The 9,209-nt window shown below is 40.0% G+C and overlaps 1 protein-coding gene and 1 long non-coding RNA gene across 2 annotated transcripts in view; one reads left to right on the forward strand and one right to left on the reverse strand.

Moving 5' to 3' along the window:
• The window catches only part of UBE2O (ubiquitin conjugating enzyme E2 O), a 44,159-nt gene that overhangs the window by 26,139 nt on the left and 8,811 nt on the right, over positions 1–9,209 (reverse strand). The window lies entirely within an intron of this gene.
• Positions 8,122–9,209, forward strand: part of LOC140327671 (uncharacterized) — a 6,783-nt gene continuing 5,695 nt past the window's right edge. The window contains exons 1-2 of the long non-coding RNA XR_011920068.1: positions 8,122–8,228; positions 8,723–8,806. This is a non-coding gene — a long non-coding RNA (uncharacterized lncRNA). The remainder of the gene's footprint in view (positions 8,229–8,722; positions 8,807–9,209) is intronic.

The raw sequence follows: 9,209 nt of genomic DNA on the forward strand, positions 1-9,209 counted from the left end.
AATTCATAGGGACTTGTTCACAGAGACAGCTCATGCATTATGCAGAATTATGACTCTAGGAAAATGTATGGATAAGAGAAAATACATGGACGCTGATTCAGAATGCGGGAGCACAATTTCAGGAAAACTTGTGAAACAAATGCAAGGTTTATCACTTAAAATGCTTGAGTGGCTGCAGCAAGGTGCAACATACTGTAACCGACATTCCATAACTGAACAAATTTGCTCAATTGTGATTCGCAAGCATGAATTAAGTCCAGTGTTCTCCCCGGCCCCTTTTGGACAGGCGCACTACCCGGCAATATTCAGCTACCACTTGGCTGTTTTTGGTTGGTTACTGAGGAGTTGGGTCAACTAAAGGGCTTCCACCCGCCTACAATTTCATCCCACCCAGCTTAAAAATGTCTGGGTTGAGCACTGAAGTCCTTAAAAAAGTGAAGATTGCAGTTCAAATTGTCAATATTATGATGTTCTTTCCAATTACACAAAACATTAAACCTATAAAGATATTTAAAAAATGCTAAGGTTCTGTATCAACAAAAAAGTTTAAACAATAACAACTAAAAGAAATCAAATATGTTACATGATATAGAATTAAATAAATATTTAAAATTTGTTTCCTGGTAAATTATTAGTCCGACATTAGGAACTACATGATTCTGTCATCTGTGTGTCATTCCTGGTACTGAATCATCTCTGTGCCAGCATTTCAGTCCTAAAAGTGGATTCTGATCATGGATGAACCCTAACAAAGTTGGCTCTGTCCTTCTGAAGAGTAATTTAGATAGCTGGGTTCTACTGTGAGCATTGTGTGCATCCAAGCTTTTTAACCCTGTTTGGGCTCTGACTAGATCACATATAGACATTTATCCTGGTCATCTGTGTGCTTTGGGTCACTGTTTTGTTGGAAGGTGAAACTTATTCCCACTGAAAATTTCCTGCCAAAGGGCAGCAATTTTACCCCATCCATTTTTCCTTCTAACAAAATTTCCTTCTGCAGAGAAGCAGCTCCACAACAGGATGCTATCACCTCCAAGCTGTAATTTAGTTATTGTGTTCCTTTGATGGGGAGCCGTATTAGCTTGCTGCCAGATGTTCTGTTTGGTGTTTAGGTTAATAGTTCTACATTTTGGTCGATCACACCTCTTTCCATCTGGGAACTTCAAGTTGTGTTACAGAGTGTTTTTTTTGTAACCTTCCATACAAGTCAGTAGCCTGTCTGCCCACTTTCCTTCTCTCTCTTCCATAAATTTTGGAGGGACAACCTGATCTGGGGAGGGTCCTAGAACAGTGATTTTCAACCACTGTGCCACGGCACACTAGATCTTCAGGTATACCGTGGGAAGTTATCCAATTATCATTGTCGATTGTCTGTGCTGTAGTGACTGGCAGTAGGTAGCTTAATTGCCTTGTTTAATATTAAAGACAAGAGAATTATCTACAGATTGTCATTTTTGACTTGTAGTGTGCCACAGGATTTTTTCAATGAAAAAAATGTGCCGTGCCTAAAAAAGGTTGAAAAACACTGTCCTAGAAGCATCAAACAATTACTACAGACTTTACTATGCTCCAAGGATTAGTGAAGCCTTTGAATTTCTTGTTGATCTCCTTACTTGTATAAGTTCACAACTTTATCCATTAGTCACCCATAGTTTATTTTTAAGTTGTGTGAGGGGTAGGGGGGATTCATTTATCTCAGTGATTACTTTTTAGCCACTTTTGCTATTTTACCTTTCACTATTTTCTTTTATCAGATACGAAGATGAAATATTTGATAGAGGGGGATTCTTTTCTATACCTATTGTATCTGATGTTAGATCTAAAGTAGAAAAAAACAGAGCTGTCCTTAAAGACATGTACCACATTTTTAAATTGATTTGCCAGTATAGACTACATTTAGGTACTGGAGTATGGTAACACAGGTTTCCCTATTGTAATTAAAGCATTTTTTTAGTTCTCCTTTTCATAATACACCTTTTTTCTCCATTGCACCCCCCACTAAGCAGTCACAGCCATTTTTCATCTCTAAATATAATACATTCTAGCCTTTGTGTTTTGGACAGCATTCATCTTTTTGCTTTTAGCTTGAGGAATCTTGGCCAACGTTCTCACGCTCATTGTTTTCTAATTCGCTAATCAAATCATTCTATGATTAATGATAAGGAATTCATGCCCAGCTGTTCTACCTTTAATTGCTTCAAAGCTATCATGCAGGATGTACTGCACCCTTACAAGCTTTATATTCTTACACACCAATCGTTAGCAACTGCCCCGGGCCCTTTAAAATGGGCTTACATTCAAAAAGAAAAATTATACAATAATAAAAGGAACAATTATCAATGTTATTTAGTGCCTAGTGTTTTATTTGGTGTTATTTAGATACCCCTTAAAGAGTAACCTTTTGTCTTGAAATATAAAAGAGCACTTCCTAGTAATGTGAGGGTGCCTAGGTACTCCAGTGGCAACAGCTGGAGCTGTATATATCTGCAATGTGGAATCCAAGGCAATGCTGGTTTCAGGAGGTGTTTTAATGTTGTTACTGAGCTGTTCACTATTCTTGCTGAAAGCTTTGATGGGACAAAAACTTTTTCCTCTGCTGAGAATGCTGCATTCATAAGGCAGATAATGGCAAGGCATTGCAAAGAGAGCACATGGTGACTAGATGATTTCCATCTGCCGGAGGAAACCAGGTAGGGAGAAGCCAAAGTTTGCATTGGGGCTCCCATTACATAGCTCCACCACTGCTCAATGATTATTAATGCTTCCCCATCCTTCTGAACATTATTTTATTTTTTAGCTACGGTAATTAAATCTGACCAATATAGAATTCATGCCCTGCGTTTCTATCTTTAACTGCCACATTAACCTACCATGCTCAAGTTATATTTGGGATCGGAAAGGTATTTTATATTCTAAAAAGGGACACAGTGATTTTAGCTCTTGCACAATCACCTTTGCTTTATGGCCTATTCTGAAATTTTCACCAAGTTTTGTTACAGCATAGACTCCGGATTCACTGCGCATTACCTACTGAGTGGGCTACCCATAAACAAAGAATGTTTTAATCAACCTGCCTTTTTCCCACCACAATGCACCCTTTGTATGTTGTAGTATGCTGAAAACACATTAACATTGCGCTGGATAAGTGCAATGGGGTGTCATTAACAATGAATGGCAGCACACTGTGCGTTATGGTAACATGCACTAAAACATAAATTTTACTGCATGTCAATTTGATGCAAAAGTCGAAATCGTGCTTTAAATTATAAATGAAATTGTAGAGCTGAACTCCAGTTAGATATAAATGTCAAAAACATTCAGTAAACAATAAATAAAAATTTATCAATATTAAAAATATCAGTTGATCCGACAGAAATCTAACATGTTCCTGGCTTACTGACGAGGCTGACAACAATGTGCCTGGTCTGCAGTAATAACCCAACTAGTGAAGTCAGCCCTGGCAGCTGGACTACAGAATCCTACCCAACACCCATTCACAATCATGCATTGATTTATTTCCCAGTATGACAATGCTGCAGCCTTGACTTTTCCACCCAACACACATGGGCTACTTTCCTAAAGAGGGTTAAAAGTCCTCACTCAAATAGTGCAAACATAATCACTTCAATTCAAGCAGAATACTCATACTTTTTTAAACTGCTCATGTTTGTGTATTTCAAAAGCTGTATATTCACTCAATTTAAATAAGTTTAGATTTAAATGTCCTTTAGTAAAGAAGACTTAGTGTATATATGTAATGAGCTCTTGGAAGTTATAGTTCTGTATGTCAATAGGAACGTAGCTCCTAGTAGCTGTCCTTCTAGCAACACAAACAGGCCTGGTGATGAGGTCACAAAAAAATAAACACTGCTTTCCACTACCATAATAAAGTAAGAGATAAGATTATTCTTGGACATGACTGAGAGGGAGAATGGAGATTTGGTAAATGACAGAATTACCTGGACATTCACCCTAAGGCTACGTACACACGTGCAATAATTGTCATTAGAAAACAAACGACTAACAACATTATTAACGATTATTCATGAATATTTTGAACGATTGTATTGTGCACAATTCTGTACATGTTGAAACAATACGATCATTTAAATATAATCCACCAATAATGTACACACACTAGATATGATCGTTTGAACGATGCAGGAAGTGACGTGTACAAGAGAAAGTATATCACAGAACAATCCACGATCACTGAACGTCCATACAAACAATGGATAGCGAATGATCGTCGCCCAATCAGATCCGCTGGGACAGTCGTTCGTTTCCAGCGACAATCCTCGTTCATTCGCGTCGTTGTGCACTTTTTTTTTGTTAACGATTATCAGACGAACAGTCGTTAGTCATTCGTTTCCAACGATAATAATTGCACGTGTGCACGTAGCCTAAAATATCAATAAACCCAACAGCTATTTCTTATGAGAGGCTGCCAAACAAACTGTTTTATATGCGTTATAAGCTTTGCAGTTCTTGCTTTTACCAGTTCGTTGTGCCTTCTTATTCTTGGGGTGACACTTTGCAGGCTCATCTTCTCCCTTGCAGCGTTGCCACTTTGATCAAGATTTCTCACCTTAAAAAAGCCATACTTAGGCTCACCTCCCCATACCCACATCACAAGCAAAACACCAGGGAGGGTGGGCAATGCTTGGTCATTGACAGCAGCTTCTACAGTGATCTTTGCTGTCATTTTAAGGAAGACATTGTTTGGCTCAGGGTGGAAGACTCTAAACCATAAGGACTTCACCAAAACAACAGCTTAGCTTCCAACTACAGGTCAAGCATGTGAAAGGTAAAAAAGAAAGGAATTATCCTCTGACCAGGAAATGACCTGCATACAATTTATTTTTATTCCTAATATCCTTTAGTAATATTGTCATTGCTATTTAGCAAAGTATTTATTAAACTGTGATTACTATGTTTGCAGAGATCATGCAAAGGTTGGTTACCGAAAGTCTGGCCAAAGTGTTTCAAAAAGATTACATACACTTTAATGTTTTAAAAAGTAAAATAAAAGGAATGTGTGGAAATGAGAAGCATTTTTAGAAGAAATACAACACAGAATGTCATCATCCAGCAATGCAGAAACATGCTACAATTAGGCATTGCTGAGGTCAGAAGATGGCACAGAGCTGGGAATACATAGATAAGAGTATAAAAGGATTATGATCACACTACCCCTTAGAGAAAGAAGCCCAGAGGAACTTGCTGGTGTAGTAACCCCCCAAGAGATCACAAGGGCTGTATTTACTGTCATCAACTAATGTGACCTCTGCACAGACAATAGGTTAAATGAACTATTTGCGTGCTTAACAAAAGGTGAGCCGCCTTTCTTTAGCTGGTTCTCTCTGGAACTGCTGACTGCAACAGCAATGGATTCGATTTCTGTGGTGTAAAAATGTTAGTGCTGCTGAAGCTGAACATATGGGCTGCCTGCCAGAACACTCCTAGGATACAATGCAGACATACTGCATCAGAATGAAGTCCACTCCCTATTCCAGTCTGTAGCTCGCTGTCACCTGCTCTTGGCAGGGTGTTGCAGAATCTCAAAACCAGCAACAGCTACAGCAGTAATGCATACACAACAGCTAAAATTACTAAATATGACAGCGTTCAGTGCTATCTGCAATAAACTAGATGTGAACCCTAAAGTAAAGGACATTTAATTTGCTAAAAAATTATATCAAACTGCAACCTATTTGTACACTAAGTAGCATTTTAGTGCTGCATATCTCACGGTGCTTCCTTCTGGGGTGGGTGGGTTTTCTGATGGGGAGACAGAACAGAATACTGTCACCCTTTAACAGGAATAGCCTGAAAAATACTTTCATGACAAGACCAGTATTTCAGTAATGCAGCAGATTTTAAAGGATTACAAATTACACTGACATGTTAAAGCTTATGAGAGATTTCAGTGATTGAGTTTACCTCTAATCTAAAGCAAACATGTACAGATGAAATAAGAAGGCGGCTAATATTAATCTAAATTAATCTTTAATTATATCTATTTTTTGATCTTTATTGTTCTGTACTGTTTAAAGCTACGTACACACGTCAGATTTTTATCGCCCGATAATCGGCATCGGCCAATTATCGGGCGAAAATCTGCCATGTGTACAGTCGGTGTCGTCCATCGTCCGGACGACCGACCTGCCGGATCCACGGACGATGGACGACAGCCGATCCTAATGAAAGGGAAGGGGAGAGCGCGCAGCAGGGTGCCGCTCCGTCGCTCTCCCCCTCCCCTCTCCATAGAGCATGAACGGTGCTGTATGTACAGCACCGTTCATGCATCGTGCACTCCCTTGTCGTTGGAAAGGATCGTGAAAAATCCTTTCCAACGACAAAAATTGGAAGTGTGTACGCAGCTTTAGGCTGCAAACACTTGTGCAATATTTGTCGTTAGAAAGGATCTTTCATGATCCTCTCCAATGACAAAAGACTGCACGATGCATGAACGAGCACTGTACACTGCCATTCTGCTCTATTGGGAGGGGAAGAACAACGGAGCAGCACCCCGCTGTGCACTCTCCCCTACACTTTCATTACGATCGTTCATCGTCTGTGGATCCGCCAGGACAGACCATGAGTGCTGTACACACACCAGATTATCGTCCAATATCAGCAATGAAGCGATAATCGGGCGAGAATCATCTGACGTGTGTCTGTAGCCTACAAGTGGTAAAGCCACAGAGCTAAGCAGCAAATGCAATCTGTATATTTAGCTTAGCATGGAATTAAAACCCAACTGAAGTCTTAGGCTATGTACACAAGTCAGATGATTCTCACCCGATAATCGCTTCAGGGCTGATATCGGACGAGAATCTGGCGTGTGTATAGCAATCGTTGTCCGTCATGGCGGATCCACAACTGATTGTAATGAAAGTGAAATGGAGAGAGCGCAGCAGGGTATCGCTCTGTCGTTCTCCCCATCCCCTCTCCGTTGAGCAGAACAAATCTGTATGTACAACACTCAGTTCAGTGGTGAAAGATCCTTTCCAACGACAAAAATTGGAAGTGTGTACGCAGCTTTAGGCTGCAAACACTTGTGCAATATTTGTCGTTAGAAAGGATCTTTCATGATCCTCTCCAATGACAAAAGACTGCACGATGCATGAACGAGCACTGTACACTGCCATTCTGCTCTATTGGGAGGGGAAGAACAACGGAGCAGCACCCCGCTGTGCACTCTCCCCTACACTTTCATTACGATCGTTCATCGTCTGTGGATCCGCCAGGACAGACCATGAGTGCTGTACACACACCAGATTATCGTCCAATATCAGCAATGAAGCGATAATCGGGCGAGAATCATCTGACGTGTGTCGATTCTAAGGTGAAATGGAAGCCAATAAAGAAAACTACAAAGAGATGCAGCAGAAGAGGAGCGGTGGGAAGGATAAAAGAGTTTGGCTTCAGCATTCATCATATATTGTAGGGGAGAGAGTCGGATTAGTGGAATACCAGAGAGGAGGAGGTTACAGTAGTTTACTGCAGAAATTCTCTAAACACCCAAAAACACATCTGTGGTGCTCACACAGTCACAGATTCTGCTGTGAGGGTTGAAACACCGTGAAGCATTAGGTCTGACCAGAAAAAGTAGAATCTAGTCATGGGCAACAAGAAGAGATTGCCATTTCTTCAATGGTTAACCCATGCATATCAAGGTTCCATTTTTTTAAAAGCAGGTTAAACAAGTTGAATGCTACAAAAGACAGGCTGAGGAAGGCTGAAACGACCTGGCTAGGGAAGGCAGCTTCTCTATAGCCATCCATGTGTTCTATAACCCACTATGTGATGTTTTTAATGTACTCAACAGCCACATACCTTATCATATTATATAGAGATAAGATAGATTTTATTCTTACCAGCTGTAGTGGCCAAGAGCATAGACCTATTGTTATTGTTTAGTAAACCATCCATAAGAGTCAGGGACAACTAAAAGTTGCAAGAGAGGGGAGAGTTTGTTCTGGGCAGTTGTGGTCACTAAAAAAATGGTGATACAGAGGTTCTCATAGGAATGAAGTAAGATAGTATAGTATTTTACCAGTCTTGTAAGATACTATCAGTATGATGTGTGTGTTGTGCAGACATTTTTTCAGGACCAGCATACAGCCGACAGAGCCTAGTGAGAAAATTTGCCTTGTCTTTACTAGATGGCTTGAGCGCTACAACTTTTTCTGCTCTGAAGTGCATGCTCGACCCAAGAACTGGTAGGGATGATTAAAGCTATGTACACATGTGCAATAATTGTCATTGGAAATGAACGAATAATGACCGATTGTTTGATAATCGTTAACATCGAAAAAATGCACAACTACAGGCCACTGAACGAGCAATGTCGCTAGAAACAAACGACCGTCCTGACGGATCTATTTGGGGGACGATCGTTCGCTATCTATTGTGTGTACTGTCGTTCAGTGATTGTATATGGTTCTGCAGTACACATCACTTCCTGCATCATTTAAACGGCTGTGTGTGTGTGATGTAGTGTGTGTACATTATTAGTGGATTAGATTTATTCTTTTCAGCATGAACAGAATCGTGCACTATACGATCGTTCAAAATAATCGTGAATAATCACTGATCTGTTATTAGTCGTTCGTTTTTCCATGTGTGTACCTAGCCTTAGGGTGGTATACCCATTAGGGTCAAAGACAACACCTGGCTGTCTTCAGTAACAAATCTGTACATTTATGTCACACAGATCCTGTGCTTGATTACAGCTGTGAGGGAAAGGAGAAGCTGGCTAGCGGTCATTGGTGATACCATACTTTTATTCCTGGTTTAGGTAAGTATTTCAGTACTTTAGTAATGATTTTTCACTAGCTAGCAAAAAAAAAAAGTAGCAATGAAGCGTCATTGTAACTAGGTCCAAATTATCACTAACTGCAACTTCAACAGGGTCACTAAAACCTTTACCCACCTGATCTAACAGCGGAGAAGCAGCTATATAGATACACAGTGATGTCCACAATGATGTCTAGTGTTGGTCGAATAGCTCACTATTCAAATCGGCAGCTATTCGCTCGAATAGAGCAAAATTATTCGGGTGGTCGAATGTCAAAGTCGAACACCATTAAAGTCAAAAGGAGGAAAAAATTTGGGTTTTTTTCAGCACTGTGTAGAGCTTCTACAGCCTCCAAACAGATGTAAAAAGATACATTATAAAAGGATACATAAAAAGATACATT

Source organism: Pyxicephalus adspersus, chromosome 3, assembly GCF_032062135.1.
Source record: "Pyxicephalus adspersus chromosome 3, UCB_Pads_2.0, whole genome shotgun sequence".
Taxonomy (NCBI): Eukaryota; Metazoa; Chordata; class Amphibia; order Anura; family Pyxicephalidae; genus Pyxicephalus; species Pyxicephalus adspersus.